This window comes from Dendrobates tinctorius, unplaced genomic scaffold, assembly GCF_039654945.1.
Source record: "Dendrobates tinctorius isolate UK_male_01 unplaced genomic scaffold, ASM3965494v1 ptg000048l, whole genome shotgun sequence".
Classification (NCBI taxonomy): domain Eukaryota; kingdom Metazoa; phylum Chordata; class Amphibia; order Anura; family Dendrobatidae; genus Dendrobates; species Dendrobates tinctorius.
Window position 1 is genome coordinate 13,267,143 of NW_027361716.1, and position 18,201 is coordinate 13,285,343.

Below are 18,201 nucleotides of genomic sequence, written 5' to 3' on the forward strand. Positions count from 1 at the left end.
ATTATCGTAAACTGAATGCTTGCACTATTAAAGATTCATACCCACTACCCCGCATAGAAGAATCCCTGTCCGCCTTGGGAAAGGCAACATATTTCTCGACCCTGGACTTGGTCAGTGGGTACTGGCAGGTGCCCATGTCAGAACAAGATAGAGCCAAGACGGCGTTCATGTTGCTCATGGGACTGTTTGAGTTTAATCGGATGCCGTTTGGGCTGGCCAACGCTCCCGGGACCTTTCAGCGATTGATGGAGCAGTGTCTGGGAGATCTCAATTTCGAGGCCACGTTGATCTATCTGGACGACATCATCGTCTATGCTGCCACCTTCGACGACCACCTGAAGCGGTTGCGACAGGTACTCAGCCGGTTGCAAAAGTACGGGTTGAAGGTGAAGCCTCAGAAATGCCACCTATTTCGCTCTCAGATTGAGTATCTGGGTCATGTCGTTTTGGCAGAAGGTGTGAGGCCATCTCGGGAGAATGTTGCTGCTATCCAGGAATGGCCTACCCCCGAGACGGCGAAAGATGTGCGGACATTTCTGGGGTTAGCCGGATATTACCGTCGTTCCGTGAAGAATTTTGCATGTCAAGCTCGAGCCTTGCATGACCTGCTAAAGGGGGCTCCCGCTGGGGCCAATGGGCGTAAAATCCAGTGGCAACAACCTCAGGAAGAGGCCTTCCGAGACCTCAAGGCTGCGCTCTCGGATGCCCCAGTGTTGGCTTACGTGGCTTTCTCACAACCGTTCATCTTGCACACTGACGGGAGTCTTCACGGGTTGGGGGCTGTATTGTCACATGTTCAGTATGGCCGGGAGAGGGTGATCGCATATGGAAGCCGCTCACTCCATGACTCCAAACGTAACCCTGACAATTACAGCTCCTTTAAACTTGAGCTCCTCGCAGTGGTGTGGGCCATGACGGAGAGATTTGCAGAGTACCTAGCGGGCTCCGAGGTGGTGGTGCGAACTGACAACAACCCGCTGGCTCATTTGGAAAACACCAAATTGGGGGCTTTGGAACAGCGATGGGTGGCCCAGATGGCGAAGTTCAATTATAAGATTATCTACAAAAGAGGGCCTGAGAATGTCCATGCAGACGCCTTCTCCAGGATTCCACATACAACTCCAGGCAGAATCGAGACGAAGAATTAGAAGGAGAGGAAATACCGATCGCTCTCACTGCTGCCGTGCTCACAACTGACAATAAAAAAATATCTTCCTCTGAGACCCCAAAGGGCATACTGGAGCAATCCCGGGATAAGTGGATACAACAGCAACAAGAAGACGAAGACGTTGGCCTCCTCAGAGCGTGGGTCGCCGCTGGGCAATTACCCACAGACCCTCAACGACAAAATTTGACTCAAGACCTGTTGCTTATGCTGCGACAATGGGAGAGGTTGGTTACCCGAAAGGGACTATTGTATCGTAAAACAACATCACAAACACCCTCAATGACGGTTTGGCAGGTGGTTACGCCAGGAGCCCAACTTCACGTATTAGCTCGGGAGGCTCACAAAAAAGGGGCCCACTTCGAGAAAAAAAAAAACTCTGCAATGGTTGCAACAGAAAGCTTACTTCCCGTGCTTGCCGGCTGTCGTGGACGAAATTTGCCGGACCTGCCGCTTATGCGAGTTAGCCAAACCACCCGCTCAGCGAGCCGCAACACAGACTATTGTGACTTCAGCGCCCCTTGAGCTCTTGATGGTGGATTATCTGACCATTGGGCCCGAATTTCAGGGATATGAACACTGTCTCGTCATGGTAGATCATTTCACCAAGTTCGCTGTAGTCACCCCCACTCGGGATCAGACCGCAGAGTCAGCTGCCTCCTCAATTTGTAGAAACTTTATACAAGTATACGGCTGTCCTCAACGAATACATTCTGATCAGGGAGCATGTTTTTTGGGAAAAGTCATGGAAGAACTACATCACCTCTATGGGACTGACAAATCCCGGACCACACCGTATCACCCGCAAGGGAATGGGGGCTTGTGAACGATTTAATCGGACATTGATTCAGATGTTGCGCACTCTGGAGAGTGACAAGAAGGCCCGTTGGCCCGAATATGTTTCTGAATTAGTTTGGGTCTATAACAATAGGGTACATTGAGTGACTGGCTATACCCCTTACTCCCTGTTGTTCGGACGAGAAGGTAAAGGGATCACGGAAGTGGAGTTGGACTCCGAAGAGCCTCAGCCCTGGACTGGAGTATCGTCTTGGGTCCGAAATCATCGCCACCAGCTGCAAACTCTTCACCGAATTGTACTCAAAAAGCTCCGAGACTGGGAGCACCCAGGGAAGGATGCAACCCCACCTCCTCACCTTCAAAGTGGGGACCGGGTGCTCATATTAGATCAACGCCCCCAGAACAAACTAGAGCCGCATTGGGAAGAAAGTCCTTATCGAGTCTTACGCCGTGTCCATCCAGACGGACCGGTGTACGAAATACGACCCGAGGAGGATGAAACACTGCCCACTCGTATTGTGCATCGTAACATCCCTTACGCCTGTGTACTTCCTCCGACCCGAAGCAACCAGAGTCTACCCCATCGACATCCGAACCGTCTTCTGTATGTTGGGACCCAGACGACAGCGAAGATTGTCTTCCAGGACACAGAGGCCCTCCACTCAGTAATGGATCAACTGACACAATTAGCCCACCCGCACCAATCAGCCCACCGGTGTCCACCACCCCAGACGACTCTACCCCAGCTGAACTTAGACGCTCCGAGCGGTCAACAGCCGGCAAAACCCCTGAACGATATGGACAAGATCAATTCATATGGCAACGAACATTGAAACCCCTACAAATCGATCTCAATAGACTAAGGCCCTCGCCCGAGGACTGGCGAGCTTACAGGGTGGGGGAATGTGGGGAGGAGGACTCCCAGACAGTGACCGGGCCGGTACCCAGGGGACCGCCATCAGGGTTCCTGAGGGAACAATACTGGGAGAACAGTAAAGGGAGAGACATGACCGGAGTTGTCAGGGAAACAGGGGGCGGGGCGAGAATAAAAGAAGCAGGGGGCGCGCTCATGTGGCAGTTGGGGGAGAGTGTGACAGGAGGCAGGAAGCCGGGTGACTGGAGGGGACACCAACAGGAGCCTGTGAGGAGGAGACTGCGCACTCACAGACAAGTGAGACGTGAGAGACTTTTACCGGAGGCCGCTTCCCGCCCACTTTCTCAGAGAGCCACGCCTGCCTTCCCCCGCCTTTGTGGGAGAGATCTTTTACCTCAGGTCACGGCTGTGACTACAGATAAAACGGCCACAGAGGCCTGGACACTGCCCCCCGGCCTTTTCCCACCGCGGTGACCCCATCATCACCGGCCTCAGGGGGCACCACTTCGCCATAGGCGACATTAGAGGCGGATTTCCCGGTTACGGAGGGACCTTTAGCGGAGGATGGCCACCGACCATTTGGGGGAACTGCGTCATTACCGCATCCCACCAGCATCCCTTCTTCAGGGTCTGTTGCGTCCCACCGGCACCATTTCTTCAGGGCCTGTTGCGCCCCACCGGCATCACTTCTTCAGGGCCTGTTGCGCCCCACCGGCATCGTTTCTTCAGGGCCTGTTGCGCCCCACCTGCACCGTTTCTTCAGGGCCTGTTACGCCCCACCGGCATCACTTCTTCAGGGCCTGTTACGCCCCACCGGCACCATTTCTTCAGGGCCTGTTGCGCCCCACCGGCACCGTTTCTTCAGTTCCTGTTGCGCCCCACCGGCATTGTTTCTTCAGGGCCTGTTGCGCCCCATCGGCATAATTTCTTCAGGGCCTGTTGCGCCCCACCGGCACCGTTTCTTCAGGGCCTGTCAAGCATAAATCTTCCCGGAGTATCGTGGCGTCAAGGCCGCCGCATCAACGAACTCTAAGCGGCCGCATCTGCGATCCCGAGTGACGCATGGAGGGATAAGTGGACTATAGCAATAGGTACCAAAGTTTGGCCATATTCCGGCCTTCGACACCTGGACTAGCCGGTTTACTCCCAGTTATTGAGAAAAGTATTATTTATTTTGAGTCCCTGCAAGGACTGATTTGTGTTACCCCTTTTTGCCTGTTCAGCATAGCCCTAGTGGCTCCAATTTATAAAAGTTTATTATACAAGTCATACCCTGTCTCGTGTCTCGTCACTGCATCCTGAGGACCTGCTCGACCCAACACTGGTATACTCATATTGTGTATATAATTTTACTGGGTGGCATAGTAGGATAGGAATGTAATAAATAGTTAACATAGGAGTGGCCTACTGTGGGTAAGCCAGGAGTATTTCCTGAATGTAGATAGTAGGGCCAGGGAGCCCAGACAGTCATGTAGGGCCTTAGAGAATGGGCAAAGGTGACATTGTATATATGTGTCAGGTGGTCAGGGTGTGATCCAGCAGCTATTACTGCGGGCCAGGACTACGGACCTGGCACCACTCACACTTGGCATAGTGCGGCAGGATCCCGCAGCCTTGCAACGTGGGAATGCCGTGAAAGATAAAGATGTTGTTAATGTAACTGATGTGACTGATACCCTGGATATGACTGATATTCTGGACGTGACTGACATTTGGATTATGACAAAAATGGCGACTTTGAAGATGGTGGAAAATGGCGCTCAGATGGAGGATGACAACTTTGATCCCTCCCCTCGTAGGTGTCCTGACTCAGAGATGGCATGAAAATCTGCCTGGCAGAGTCGATGGCCTAGACTGGTGAATGGTGCCTGCCCATGGTGGGCATGTCTGAAAAGAAGAAGACCTTGCCACATGCCACAGGTTACAGAGAAATGGGTGGAGCGGCCCAGAAGAAAATCCCGCTGGCAGCTGCGCAGGCCATTGCGAGATACTACACTGGCAGTGATGGACCATTCATGCACACATCACTGCAGAGGTATAGGCCGCGTCAAATGGAAGTGGCAGCAAGAACAGAAGGCCCAACCCGGATGACAGAGGGGAGTCGCCAATGAGTTTTGGGCCCACCGTTTCCCTGTAACTGCGGAAGAGTGGTGCCGGCAGCTGCCAGAGCCAGAAAATCATCATCGGGAGCCAGAACATCATCCTTGGGAGTTGGAGGCTGGAGAACTAGAAGCAGTTACCGCCCTGGAGGAGCCCACGCCAGAAATGTAGTATGAGCCAGAGTGTGCAGCTGCATCAGCAGAGGGATCCGACAGTCACTGGATGGACGTGGCCAGGATGCTGGAGCAGGTGGCAGTGACTGATCCTCAGCCCCTGACCCCGGAAAGCTGGATTGCACCTAGGCTCATGCGTAGCGACACCCCTTTCCTTGGCCAGTTGCATTTTCATCAGGAGCCAGGGGGCCCTTTTCCATCCCCTGGAAAAGCTGCATTGATTGCAGGGGATGTGGAACACAAAAAACAATAGGAGAAGGAGGTGTGGGTAGAGCTGCACCAACCAGGAGGGGGCGCTATGGCCGAACGTCACACCAGTGGGCAGCTGGTGTACACTGATGTGGACTATGGCTATGGCTTTATACGTGAGGTGGACTCAAATGCCAAAGTTTATGTGAATGCCGCTTCAGTGAAATTCGTCAGACCCTTGAAGGAGGGAGATTGGGTCAATTTCTATAAGGAGGACACCCCTCAGGGGTATTTTGCGGTGGCAGTCATGCTGTGCCAGGGGGATGACTTGGACCTTTATGTGGGCCCGGAACAGGCTCAGTTGGCCCTCTGCTCCCTGGCCACTGCCCGGTCTAGCACAAACCCCTGCCATGTCTCTGCAGAACACAACACCTGCGGCTGCAGGATCATCATCGGTCCAAACACGGGCATGGAGCCCAAAGGAGAACAAAGTGGGGCAGGATGCGTGCCTCTGAACTGAAAAATTTTTCTTATATAGTGCTCGTTGCACAATGTGATGGTGTATGGGATTGTTCTGCATCCCTGTGGGCAAAGGAGCCCTGGAACACCAAAGTTGGTTGCAGTGTGGCCGGACCGGACCATGGTGGAACACTGAGAAGCATTGTTTTCTTTCCCCCCAAGTTTTTTCTGTTGCGCCTGTTGCATCTCTTCTGCTCTCTGGCAGGACTTTAACCCCAAGGGGGTACATGCCCGTGGACTAGGAACAAACTGTGCATGTGGCTGCTATCAGTGACTATAAGTACAGCGCTCACGGATCTTAAAGGGGTCATATCTCACACAAAGGAGTGGGGAAAGCCCTCAAGGAATGGAGGTGCTATTTGGAAGACTGAGTACCAGGCACCTGTTAAAAGGAAATGGCCTCCCATGCGGCGAGAAAGAAAAAAAACTTTGCTCATGTTGAGCTGGCAGACTGACTTATACAATTGCCTCCCTGCATGGAGTACTTGCTTGTACATATTCAAAATGTTATTCTTTACTTGGTTGGGTACGGCCAATCTTAAAGAAGGGAGCAGTGTAAGGGGAGTAACAAGATTACGTGACACTACACTCCCTTTTCTCATGTTGGTATATGTATATTGTGTTTATAATTTTACTGATGTTGCTATGTATATACAGCTCTGGCAAAAATTAAGAGACCACCATATCAAAACCCTGTCATGGGCAGTCCATTCTCCAGATCTGAACCCCATTGAAAACCTCTGGAATGTAATCAAGAGGATGATGGAAAGTCACAAGCCATCAAACAAAGAAGAACTGCTTAAATTTTTGCACCAGAAGCAGTGTGAAAAACTGGTGGAAAGCATGACAAGACGCATGAAAGCTGTTTTTAAAAATCATGGTTATTCCACAAAATATTGATTTCTGAACTCTTCCTGAGTAAAATCATTAGTATTGTTGTTTCTAAATTATTATGAACTTGTTTTCTTTGCATTATTTGAGGTCTGAAAGCTCTGGGTTTTTTTTAACTCCTTAATGACGGCCTATATGTCTATTAACTGACCTGAGATATAAAAGAATAGCATCCCCATACAGGTGACAATCAAGCAGCTGTTGACTGTACACTGTAGCTGACAACTTGCTGTATCAGCCACGGTCATTGTTGGCATCGTCCATATCTGTTTAACCCCTTAGATGCTGATGTCAATAATGACTATATCATATAAATGGTTAAAAGAGTGTGGAGGCTTCCTCTTTATCCCCATCAGCACCCTGAGATCATGATTGTGCGGTTCTGATGTTTGCCATGGCAGTTCATGGCCAAATAACGGCCTTAGAGTCTCACGACTGTAGTGGCCTGTTCAGAAGTTACTGACATTTAGGTGGTAAAAATTCACTTTTTCATTTCTATCATGCCACTTTGTATTAATTCCTGAAAAGCACCTGAAGGATTAATAAATTATCTGACAGCAGTTTTCAGAATGTCAGGGGGTGTTGTTTTTAAAATGGTGTCACTTTTGGGGCTTTTCCAATATGTAGGACCCTCAAAGTCACTGCAAACCTGGATAGGTCCCTAAAAAAATAATTTTGTAAATTTCCATGCAAAAATGAAAAATTGCTGCTACATTTTAAAACCTCCTAAAATGCTAACAAAATAAAATAACATTTTACAAATGGTGCAGGTGTAAAGCAGACATGTGGGAAATGTTATTTATTAATGTTTTGCTATGGTATGACTATCTGAATTAAAGGGATAATCATTCAAAGTTTGAAAATTGCTAATTTTTTTAACATTTTTGTCAAATTTCTTTTATTTTTTATAAACAAACGCAAAACATATCAATCTAAATTTACTATTATCATAAAGTATAATGTGTCACAAAAAAAAAATCTCAAAATCACTGGAATTTGTTGAAGCGTTCCAGAGTTATTACCACATAAAGTGACACTGGTCAGATTTTTAAAATTTGGCTCTGTCACTAAGAGGTTAATTTTGACCATTTCTCCTTTTCAGAAAAAATAAGCAAAATTTACTGCTTGGAAATTCAGAGACATGTTGTCAGAAGTTTGTAGACTAAAAGAACAATTTACATTTTACTAAAAAATATACCTATAAAGAGAAAAATCAGACAAACTGAACATTTAGAAGTGGTCTCTTAATTTTTGCCAGAGCTATATAAGTTGTGTAGCTAGAGAAAGTGCAGTTAAAGGGTTAGCCACTAGAGGGGGCATAGTAGGATAGGAATGTAATAAATAGTTAACATAGGAGGGGCTTACTGTGGGTAAGCCAGGAGTATTTCCTGAATATAGTTAGTAGGGTCAGGAAACCCAGACAGTTCTCTAGGGCCTTATAGCCCGAGCAACACAGTGGGTCCCTTAACGTTTGAAGCTGGGAGCCCAGACATCCAGGCCTTGGGAAATGAAGGAAACAGCAACAGTGGAAAGCAGGGCAGCACCAAGATGTGGCAGCTTATTACATGGGCAGATGCCCTTATGACTGGGGTGAAATGGACAGGGGAACTCCTGAAGGTAGTAAAGCTGGACAGAAGGAGCGCTGCAGTACCAGATGAGTCGGTATGACCCCGGAGCATTCTAGAAGAAGTAGGGAAAAGTACAGAAATAGACAAGGATGTGTACTGTGATGTTACCTTGAAGTTGCTGTAACTGAACTGGAAGTACTGCGAAAGAACTCAAGTAAAATTGTCTGTTTCAAGTTGAAACTGGACTCTGTCTCTCTTTGTGTGGACCCAGCAGGAGTAAACCCACAGCAGACCAGAGAGGACCCTGATGGTACAGATGGCATTACAGAAGGTACGCTGCAAAGGGGACATTGTATATATGCATCAGGTGGCCAGGGTGCGCTCCAGCAGCTATCACTGCGGGCCACGACTACAGCACTGGCACCCCTCACACATGCAATAGCAAAAAATGTATTTAGAATAAAAGTTTACAATTAAAAAGCACAAAAATAAGAGATTAAAAGGTAAGTATACTGAAATCTCATCAGTATGAGAGATCAGACCTGTTGTAGTAAAGCTGCAGTATTTAAAGGGGTTGTCCACCTTTGGGAACAAGTTTTCTTGCCTAAATGCTTGTATTTTTAGGTAAAAATAATTTTTGCAATTGAGTTACATTAAATTTTGCACCCTCTGTTTCCCTGCACATAAACTTTAATGTAGTCAATGGCTATAAATCAAGCTGAAAGGAGCCCAGAAAAAGACAGATAAGGCTGGTTTCACATTTGCGCTTTATAGCGCAGCGATGGCCTGCGCACGGCCACAGCTAAGCCCCGCCCCCTCCCGGCTCCCTGCCCGCCCCATCCGGTCATCGCCGCCTACTAGCGCACATGGGCGCTTGCGATCTGCGCACCCTATCTTTAGCATAGGGTGCGCAGATCGTGCGCTGGCCATGCGCTAGCAGGATTTTGCCGTGCGCTGCACACTTTTGAAGGTGCGCCGTGTGCGCCAAAATGCAACATGCTGCGTTCGGCGCACACGGGCGCACCTTCAAAAGTGCGCAGCGCACGGCAAAATCCTGCTAGTGCACAGCCAGCGACGATCTGCGCACCCTATGCTAAAAATAGGGTGCGCAGATCGCAAGCGCCCATGTGCGCTTGTAGGCGGCGATGACCGGATGGGGCGGGCAGGGAGCCGGCAGGGGGCGGGGCTTACCGGCGGCCGTGCGCCGGCCATCGCAGCGCTATAAAGCGCAAATGTGAAACCGACCTAAGAGTTATTACCGTATATACTCGTGTATAAGCCGACCCGTGTATAAGCCAACCCCCCTAATTTTGCCACAAAAAACTGGGAAAACTTTTTGACTCGCGTATAAGCCCAGGGTTAAATGGTGGTCCAAGAAGATGCTCCATAGATAAACCCCCCCATATGCTGCTGCACAAGGGTTAATGCTGGCCCAAGAAGATGCCATAAATACCCCCCATATGCTGCTTCACAAGGGTTAATGCTGCTCCATAAGATGCTCCATAAATACCCCCCATAATATGCTGCTGCACAAGGGTTAATGCTGCTCCATAAGATGCTCCATAAATACCCCCCATATGCTGCTGCACAAGGGTTAATGCTGCCCCATAAGATGCTCCATAAATACTCCCCATATGCTGCTGTACAAGGGTTAATGCTGCCCCATAAATACCCCCCATATGCTGCTGCACAAGGGTTAATGCTGCCCCATAAATACCCCTCATATGCTGCACAAGGGTTAATGCTGCCCCATAAATACCCCCCATATGCTGCTGCACAAGGGTTAATGCTGCCCCATAAATAAAGTCCTGCCAGAGAGCAGGAGAGATGCAACAGGCGCAACAAAAAAAACTTGGGGGGAAAGAAAACAATGCTTCTCAATGTTCCACCATGGTCCCGTCCGGCCACACTGCAACCAACTTTGGTGTTCCAGGGCTCCTTTGCCCACAGGGATGCAGAACAATCCCATACACCATCACATTGTGCAACGAGCACTATATAAGAAAAATTTTTCAGTTCAGAGGCACGCGTCCTGTCCCACTTTGTTCTCCTTTGGGCTCCATGCCCGTGTTTGGACCGATGATGACCCTGCAGCCGCAGGTGTTGTGTTCTGCAGAGACATGGCAGGGGTTTGTGCTAGACCGGGCAGTGGCCAGGGAGCAGAGGGCCAACTGAGCCTGTTCCGGGCCCACATAGATGCAGCATATGCTGCACAAGGGTTAATGCTGCCCCATAAATACCACCCATATGCTGCTGCACAAGGGTTAATGCTGCCCCATAAATACCCCCCATATGCTGCTGCACAAGGGTTAATGCTGCCCCATAAATACCCCCATATGCTGCTGCACAAGGGTTAATGCTGCCCCATAAATACCCCTCATATGCTGCACAAGGGTTAATGCTACCCCATAAATACCCCCCATATGCTGCTGCACAAAGGCTAATGCTGCCCCTTAAATACCCCCCATATGCTGCTGCACAAGGGTTAATGCTGCCCCATAAGATGCTCCATAAATACCCCTTATTTGCTGCTGCAATAAAAAAAATGACATACTCACCTCTCCGTCGCTGGGGGGCCAAGTGACGGTATCCTGAGACCACGGCACTGGCGATATTCACCTGTCCCTGTTCCATTGCCATCCACCGCTCTGTCTCCCGGTTCTCTGCAGTGACAGCAGAGGGCACACACTGACTACGTCATCGTGCCCTCTGCCGTCAAAGCAGGAGGACACAGTGGTGCACGGCTTGGAACGGGGACAGGAGAATATTACTCTGCCCCCGTCATAGTCACCTCTCCTGGCACATCTCTGCAGCCTCTGCTTCTCCTCTGCTGTCTGCTTCCTGCATTCAGACGGTCACGTGGTGTCGCTCATTAAACTCATAAATATGTGCATATTCATGAGTTTAATGAGCGGTACCACGTGCCAACTGAATGCAGGAATCAGACTGCAGAGGAATAAGCAGTCAGAGGCTGCAGAGATGTGCCAGGAGAGGTGAGTATGATCTCTGACACCCCCACTCCCCCTCCCCCGCCCACCTCCGGTATATGACTCGCGTATAAACCGAGAGGGGGACTTTCAGCCCAAAAAAATGGGCTGAAAATCTCGGCTTATACACGAGTATATACGGTAACTTTACTGTCAGACTGTCAGAAGGAGCTCACTGAAGGATTTTGCGTTAAATAAGTCGGCCACTTTCTCTTGTTACTGCACTTTTGCTCACAGACTGCGCAGCTCTACTGTCCATACAATAGCAGCTGGTGGAAGACCTGTCAATCAGCCTCCTACAATAGAAAAACACCTTTCTTTTGAAGGCTGATGGACAGGTCTCCTGTTCCTCCACCAGCAGCCAATGTATGCATAGAGCTGGTCAGTATGTGAGGAAAGATACAGCAACAAGACAAAGTGGCAGACCTAACTGAGAATCCATTAGATGCAGAAGTGCAGAATCAAAGCTTTTCTGTACTCTAAAAAACATATTACAATCACATCAGCACCAAAAATGCATTACATAAGGGGGAAAGGCCTAAAAAAATGCCACAAAGAAGCAATTACCAGAGAAGATTGATATTGTGTAGTTTAGTGCGGACACCTGCAGAACACAAAATACACAGTATGCAACGTGTGAACACTGCCTTGCAAACACAAAAAGACAGATGTCATATAGTGAAGCTACAGAAAGAAGAGAAAATTCTGGCAGCTTCGACTGCGAATGATTGAAAAAAAAAAATAGATCTATAGGTCCCAACTAGAGAGGAGCAGGATGTGACACAATCGGCTCAACTCTAGTCCCAACCGTCCCTGATGCAGTGGACAGTCCTGGGTTTGGATCTACGCCCTGCAGTCTCAGACATCTGTTGAATGTCACTCACTGCCACCGCCCCTCAGACAACTACTCGTGTCAGGTTAGAAAAAAATGGTAAAAGGGTGTGGATTTGTATTTGGCAAGGGGCGTGACCGAACGTGCCACATACTTTGTCTGTCTTTCTGTTCTTCAAAAGTTGGGAGTTATAGTTGTACAGTATATATAGAAAACAAAGAGTCTGGAGAAGCAAGATGGTGCAAAATTTGTAATGAAACCCAATTGCTAAGTTATTTTTAGCCGAAGCTATGAGTATTGAAAACCCCACTCCATTGGGGTTTTCTTCACTGCTGGAGTGGTGTTTTAAAGGTAAGTCCCCTCCTCCCAGTCATTTACTCAACCTCGGTGTCTTTACTGTTTTTCAGGGCCGGCCTGGTCCTGTGGCACCAATCTGTGAGCGCAGCCATCACAAGCACTCAATGCAAGTCTATGAGAGCCAGAACGCGGTAGACACGAGGCTGTCAGAGACTTACATTGAGGTGACCGGCGTGCTCCATGAAACATTTCCGGACAGGTCACAAACAGCAGGAGACGGTCCGGAGCAGCAGCAAAAACACATTAAAACACTGGAAGCTGTGTATCAGACGGGGCAGGGGATTTGGATTTTCAGCACCACTTCAGCTATGTAATAAAAAATATGCAGAGAATTTATATATTTTTTGTAAAACTTGCGAACTATTAAAACTATGGTATGACTTGAGATAGCTGGAGGGAAATTGAAATATAAATGATGTGTCTTTGCTTAGCATCTGTAGAATTTTACCCTCAAGAACTTATGTAAAACATTAATGACATTTGACTATAAAGTCTTGCTTCGTTGTGGAGACTTGAGGAGCCCAGAAGTACTCAACATAATATAATACTGTATATAACAGCTGTCCAGGACAGAAATGTCTAAGAAGCAACTTTACATAAAAAGTCGGAATATGTGATTGTGGTGCCCCTGAGGGTTCAGCAGCCACAGAGGTACTGCACCTTCTCCTGAGGTGTGGTACCCCACCATTCAGGTAAGGTGGAGACACCTGACCACGCTCCAACACCTGCATCTCACACAACATAGTAGTGTAGCAAAGCACCCTTTGGTGGCTCCCTGCTTGGAGCATGAAGCATGCTGGGAGGCGGGTGGAGTTTAGTTTGCATCAAAAGAGTGGGAAGAGGATAGGATTCAGTCAGTTAGTCACAGGAGTCTGACGAGGTCAGTCTGTGAAAGGAGATCCCCTGAGTGGGATGGATGGAAGGAAGTGCTGCAGCCGACCTCAGTGATCTGGGTCCGCTGGCACAGGAAAGGAACATTAATAGAAAGCCTGACTCTCCATAAGAAGGAAAGGATTAGTACGGAACGTGAGGAGAAGAAAAGAACCAAGGATTAGGGTTCTAAGCGCAAGGCCGGGGTCCGGTCCCTGAGGTTATATGGATACTAATGGTCCTGCAGCAGACACCGGAGGAATAGAAGTTGTCACTACTTTATTCCCACACAAGACTTGGGGGCACAACTGCAACGTGAGTGAGCCGGGGCTAGGTAGTAAGGAGTTCCCTAAGCAGGCCACAGCTGTCTGCCGTACAAGTAGAGTTCATAGGAACATCTGACAGGAGGAACTCCAGTGTAACTCAGTACTGTGAGTACTTCACTAAAAGGCGCTAAGAGGGAGACGTTCGGAAAATTCACATATGTTGGCGGAGTGTTGGAAAGGAGTACTTCATCTTGCCTGGAAGTTGGCTGAGCTCCTGACCCGGAGGACACAGCACGGATGCGGGCACCTGTACCTGCAACAGACTGAGTAAAGCTTTGGAACTACATGCCCTGGTGTCCTCCACTTATTCCTGCGTCAACCTGCCCGGCACTGCTACATCCCCTGCGCCCGACACTACACCATCTAAGTGTCACTTCACCTACTCTGCCCTGGGACTACACCCCTGCCTGTGGAGGGCTATAACATCATTGCTGCACCACACCATCTGTCCCAGAGGATCTGTCTGCAGCGTCGGCTCAACATCTTCATTGCCGAACACCACAGGTGGCATCACAGCTCATTCATTCATAAACTCTAATCATCATAAGCACACTGAACTTTCCCCCTTTTACAATGGGTGCCCAGGGCCACGGGCCGGGTCCCAGCTGCTGTGACATCTCCCATTGAAGCTCATCGGGCCCAGTACTGAGTACCCCACAGCACTGGGAGGGCGACCCAACTTGGTGTCACGAACAGGATGACAAAGCCCGGTGCCACCGGGTTTGGGGAAGAAGGGCGTGACAACATGGGTGGTCCTAAGAAAAGACCGCGAACTGTCCTGGGCCTCCCCTGCCTGAACTTCTATGCAACTGCAACATGGCCCACCCCCCGAGGGGTCCGTATACTGGCTTGGTATGGAGGAGTAGGAAGAAGACGCCGCCCTCAGAAGGAGGAGCGAGAGCCGGTGGTGGGAAAAGAGTCCAGACAGGAAGAAGAAGGAAGAGAAAATGCCATGATGGAAGGAGAGAGGAGGCCTGAAGAGCGAAGGGAGGTTGAGATGAATCTTCCCGGCGTAATGGCTGAAGGCTCCGATCTGGCTTCCGGCATGAACCATCAGCAGCTGGAGAACGAGCTAGCCCAGCTGACCACCCGTCTGCGACTGAGGCAGGAGGCGTTCTGGAGGATGAACTGGCAGCACGCCTGGGAGGGGCCTCCATCAGCGGTACCCCAGTCACCGGTACCCGCCACTGCTGCACCGGATCTCCCCCAGGCAGACTCCGTGGAGCCTGCGGCTGCTGCAATACCACCGGCAGCGTCTATCACCATCTCACCGCTGGGTGAGGCCTGCCAGGAGGAGTTGTCTGGGAGCTGAAGTGGAGGAAGAAGTTGAGCTCCCGCCTGGACCTGACGTGGCTGCGCAGGTCCCACCAGAGACCCTTGCGGACCCGGAGCCGCCATCTGCTCCGCCGCCGGCAACACCCAAATGGGCATCCCTGAGGATGCTCCTGCTGCTGCCTGACACCTCAAGTCTGCACAGGAGGCCCCAGGTACATCTACTGCCCCTGTCCCTGGGATGGCCTCCGGGTGTGCAGCTGCTGCAGCGTCCGGACAAGTAGTGCTGGACCTCGTCTGGGACCGGGACTCTGAACCCTGGGGGGAAATGCCTAAACCCCTAGCGGTCGTGCCCTTGCCAACGGTGGGTAGTAACAGGCCCCGGGAAGAGGAAGATGAGACATGGGCCCGTTGCCAAGAAACCATACGTCAGCTGGCAGCCGAGCAAAGAGAAAGGGAACAAAGGAGGCTGGCTGTGTTAGGCCCAGATCTGGACCGGAAGGAAAAGGTCCGTGCCGGTCACTATGGTCCCTGGGACTCAGCTGGATGGGGACAGGTCCTCAATGTGAATCATGAACGGGGGTTTGGGTTCATTGCAGACCCCAAGAGGATCAGTGACCTGTTCTTCAGCAGGAGAGATGTGGAGTCACACCTGAGGAAAGGACACCCTGCTAGGGACCTGCAACTGGGGGAACCTTTACCCGGCATGAGGGGCTGCGTGGATGGTACGCGCTGAACGTGCGCCGCATCCCTGAAGACTTCATTGCGGCCTATAAGAAGGAACATGCTTATGTTCCCCCAGCAGGAGTGCCACCCACTGTAGTGATCATACCTACCAACACCAGGCAGGCAACATCTATCCCTGTCGCCCACCCCATGGTACAGGTAGTTACACCAGCTGTGCCTAGGGCAGCAATCCACCCAGCTGCCACCACCTTGTCCTTTTGTAAACAGTCAACAGGAAAAGGATGTCCAGAAGTTCTCCCCTGGAAGCAGCAGCCCAAGTCAACAGCTTCCAGCACCCCAGGAGGGGAACACCAATACTAACACTAAAGAAAATAACTAACTCTGTTACCCAGGAGGGTATTTGCACCATTGTGCTAGTTTTTCTATTGGTTTTCATGATGTTTCCAGTTTTGTTGCCCAGTTCTATTGGCAGTGTTTTTCTTATTGAACTGCAGTGATCATGAACTTGGAGTGAATCACAAACTTTATTGTATACACTTGCACCTCTTTAGGTGCCCTTTCTTGGTTTTACTTAAGTCTTTTAAGAATAAGGACAATTCAAGACATCTTGGCTGGATCAATGTCTATATTGCACTTATTAGTAATGTCTAGCATTTTTTGATAGAGAAAGTAAATAGTGAATGTTTTAAAGAGAGTAGACCAATGCTTGATATTTGAATAAAGATTTGAAAAATTTGCAGGTGACGAACCCGGCATCAGCGGTTGTCACTTAAGGTTAATAATAGGAAGTAGAAAATATGAAAGAAGAAATGAAGAAGAAATGTGTTGATGATAATATGTGAAGTGGTAGTGAGTTACTGCCAATAGCACTTTTGAATTAGGTACTGTATTTAAACATAGATAGCTAGTTAAGAATTGTTTTGCAACGTTCAAGAAACAGTGCCTCTCATATTGAGAAGATTAGATAAGAATTATTTACTAAGCATTACAAAAATTTTAGTATGTTCCTGTATTTGTCAACCTTTGTTTTCTTGCAGCCCGCGGACATGCTGTGTTTAACGGGGGGGTATGTGGCGCCCCTGAGGGTTCAGTAGCCACAGAATTACTGCGCCTCCTCCTGAGGTGTGGTACCCCACCATCCAGGTAAGGTGGAGACACCTGACCACACTCCAACACCTGCATCCCACACAACATAGTAGTGTAGCAAAGCACCCTTTGGTGGCTCCCTGCTTGGAACACGAAGCGTGCTGGGAGGCGGGTGGAGTTTAGTTTGCATCAAAAGAGCGGGAAGAGGATAGGATTCAGTCAGTTAGTCACAGGAGTCTGATGAGGTCAGTCTGTCAAAGGAGATCCCCTGAGTGGGATGGATGGAAGGAAGTGCTGCAGCCGACCTCAGTGATCTGGGTCCGCTGGCACAGGAAAGGAACATTAATAGAAAGCCTGACTCTCCATAAGAAGGAAAGGATTAGTACGGAACGTGAGGAGAAGAAAAGAACCAAGGATTAGGGTTAGAGGAAAACCCTTCCCCAGTTCTAAGCGCAATGCCGGGGTCCGGTCCCCGAGGTTGTATGGATACTAATAGTCCTGCAGCAGACACCGGAGGGATAGAAGTTGTCACCACTTTATTCCCACATAAGACTTGGGGGCACAACAGCAACTTGAGTGAGCCGGGACTAGGTAGTAAGGAGTCCCCGAAGCAGGCCACAGCTGTCTGCCATACAAGTTGTTAGGGTTTCTAGGTAGAAAACCCGAGAGTGGACCCTCTGGGTCGTGGCTCCAGAGCCCCCGAGGGCGAGCGGACCAGGTGATGACCACCCCCTATACAGGGAGCGTTAGGGGCAGGCCCAAGGGAGATGGAACCACGACAGGCGGAACCAAAGGGACGACCCAGGGTAAATACAGGAGAGCAGATCAGAGTGTGGAAAGGTATACGAGGGGTAGGGTAGATCCAAAGAAGCAGGAGGCAGGCTGTGGAAGCCCGAAGGGTCAGGACGGAACCGGGACCAGAAGCTGAAAGGAAGATGAGGGAAAGAGGGTTAGGAAAGGCTGGGCCTGGGAAATGAGACAAGGAACGAGACAGGGGAAGGAGCGTAAAATACAGGAGGCAGGCAACAATAGGGCAGAGGTACAGGAGAGGGACCGGCACGGGAACACAGGAGGAGGAAGCAGAGGAACCAAGGAGGACGGTAGGCAGAGACAGGGAGACACGGGAGCAGGCTACAGGTGGGGACAAAGGCAGCGATACAGGAGAGCGCAGCACAGAGGATGCGCAGGGACCTGATGGCCAAGGGTGACGCTGCGCAAGGATAGCGGGCGCCACGGGCTAAGACAAACAGGCGTCTTACCTGTCCAGACGCCCAGCTGAAATACCCGGTGGTCGCCGCCATGATGGGGCGGAGCCACCGGGTCACGTGCCCCCAGGATGCACAGAGGCCGAGGAGGGGCGAGCGCGCATGCGCGGACCTCCGACGCGCCGAACCCCTGCAAAGCCAGACAGGGGACGGCGCGAGAGCGGAGAGGGTGGGCGCTGGCAGGAGGAGGACCCCAGGTGAGCGCCGGCGGGCGCAACACAAGTAGAGTTCATAGGAACATC